Raw genomic sequence first — 3,082 nt, forward strand, 5'->3', positions numbered from 1 at the left:
CAGACGTAGGTGGACATGAAAACATTCGAGTCGATGCGGTTGGAGAGCTACATAACTGGCATAAAAAGAGTATTTTCTGGGATCTGCCATATTGGGAGGATCATCTATTGCGGCATAATTTAGATGTCATGCATATCGAGAATAACTTTTTTGACAATCTGATGAACACAATCCTTAACATCCAAGGTAAAACGAAGGATAATTTGAAGTCAAGCTTGGATTTAGTCGATATATGTGATCGCTCTGAACTTCACATTGATGAGAACGGTACGTACGGCCTCTTTTCCCATTTATCGGCTAGATGGTGCTGGAAAAGAAGAATTCTTTGATTGGATTACAGATAGAGTAAAATTTCCAGACGGTTATTCATCAAATTTTCGAAACTGCGTTGATAGAAGCGAAGGAAAGTTTACTGGCTTGAAGAGTCATGATTGTCATGTAATTATGCAGCGCCTCCTTCCGTTTGCTTTTTCTGCACTATTGCCACGTAATGGTCATGAAGCAATTGCAGGTATAAGTGTTTTTTCGTGATTTATGCACCAGAGCAGTGACTGCAGAGGGTATTAGTAATCTGAAGGCAAACATACCAGTCAGCATGTGCAACCTCGAGAAGATATTTCCTCCATCATTCTTTGATGTAATGGAACATCTTGCTATTCATCTCGCAAGAGAATTGGAAATTGGTGGTCCTGTGCAGTACCGATGGATGTATCTTTTTGAGCGTTATATGCATCATCTGAAGAAGAAGGTCAAAAATTTAAGTAAGGTGGAAGGATCTATAGTCGTCCAGGTGATCAATGAAGAAACTGCAATCTTTGCTGAAAACTATTTTCCATCAGAAGTGCATACAAAAAACCGAAGACCTGCTCGGCATGATGACAAAGGGGAGAGGGCAACATATCATGTTACTGTCCCAAGCATGTTCACGGAAATAGGACGACTTAGTGGAAAACCCACGAAGCGGAGACTTACGGAGACTGAGCGCGCTCATTTGCAAACATATTTGCTCATCAACTGTGAAAATGTTTTACAATATGAGAGGTAAAAATAGTTATTCATTTAAATTTTTTGATTAATATAAAATAATTTTATTTTATATTGATAATATCTTTTTATATAATGTTTATATGGCAGAGTTGCGTATGACTCACAGGCATGCGACAGAAGATGAGCTTCAACAACTCAAACATAACGGATTTGCTGCATGGCTTTTTAGTTATGTGAGTCATATATCATATTACCCTATGCATATGATTAGTTTATATTTAATATAAAGTAATTAACTTTTCACTCATATATATATGTTTTTAATTTATAGGTGAATGATGGTTTGGCCAGAGGTTTTGTGTTCGATGATTGGATACGCGAATTTGTGCGGGGACCAAACTATGTGGTCAAATCATATCCAAAATATTGTACGCGAGGATATGTATTCACAAGGAAAAGTCATTCTAGGACAACATATGATGATGGTGTTTCGTCTTGTTCCGGTGACGATGTCTACTACGGCAACATAGAAGAAATATTGGAAATCCAGTTTCCTGGTATGGTTGGATTGCGGTATGTAGTATTCTATTGTGATTGGTATGACACCACCCCATATAGAGGAGTGAAGACTGATGAGGTTGGTATTACATCGGTTCATTCGCGGCGGAAACTTCAATATTATGATCCCTTCATTCTTGCTTCGCAAGCTGATCAGGTATGTCAATTTATTCATAATTAATGGTTTATATTTTACTAATACCTTGTATAATTGATAGGTGTGCTACATCAGTTACCCTCGGGTGACGTACAGAGACGATCCATGGGTCACTGTAACGCAAATCAACCCAAGAGGACGAGTGGATGGAACTTCTATTAAGGAACCATTACAACCAGACTCTACCAGCAACTTGAGTGCAGTTGAAGATTTGGCAGATGTTGAACTCTTTGAGAATTTTACCGAGTTTGGACTTGATGCTGTTGTACATTCAGAGGACGAAGCTGAGGTTGGGGAGTTTGATGAAGATTCTGATGATTCTGATGATTCTGATTAGGAATTCTTATTAGTTGACTCGTATTTACTAGTTGTTGTAATTACATAAGTTGTTTTTTTTTTAAACAAGTCCGTCGGTATTTCGTCACTATATACCGACGACATAGCGACGAAAAATGGTTTCATTCTAAATGGACAAGTTCCTCGGAAATACCTCGGAATCGTGTTATGTAATTAGTTTTATAGTTAAATCTTTATGCAAATACTATATATTTTATCAAAGATTTGGATTTTGCATTTAGAAAACTAATCCGTCGGAAAATACCGACGACATTCCGACAGATTTAATATCCGACGAAATTCCGACGACATTACTAATTCCGTCAGAAATCCGTCGGAATAACAAATTGCCCGGGAAAAAGAAACCGCGTGAAAATTTTCGCGAACATATATTTAATGATTCCGACGCAATTCTGACGGATACGTGTCCGTCGGAATCATTAGAGATAAAAACCCGGGACGTTTCCTTCTTCGTCATTTTCGCCTCTCTCTCTAAACTCTCTCCGATTTCTCTCTCTTTGACGGTGACTCCGGCGATTTGCGAGCTCCCATCTCCGGCGATTCCTCTTCCCACCGTCAGATCTCTTCCCCCACTCCACAAATCATGTAAGATTCTATAAAACTTCTGTGTATTTCAATTTTTTAGGGTTTAGGAAGTTAGATCTTAGGATTTAAGGTTGTTTTATTGAAAACTTTAAGATTGAATGGATAGTTTAGGATCTATTAGTTAGGATTGTTGTTTAGATTGTTGTTTTAATTTTTTTTGGATTGAAAACGTTTTTGTATTTTTAAAATTGTTTTTGGGGTTTCCAGTAATATATAATATATAATAAAACGTTTTTAAAAGTTTTATATATATTTAACAACCTTTTCTATATTTATAAACGTTTTATAAATATATTTTTTTAGATAAAACGATTTTATATTTTTTTATATAGATAAAAACGTATATATATTTTTATATATTTAACAACCATTTCTATATTTATAAACATTTTTAAAAATATTTATAATTTTTTTTATACATACATATATATATATATA

The sequence above is a fragment of the Brassica oleracea genome, chromosome C2, assembly GCF_000695525.1.
Source record: "Brassica oleracea var. oleracea cultivar TO1000 chromosome C2, BOL, whole genome shotgun sequence".
NCBI classification, from domain to species: Eukaryota; Viridiplantae; Streptophyta; class Magnoliopsida; order Brassicales; family Brassicaceae; genus Brassica; species Brassica oleracea.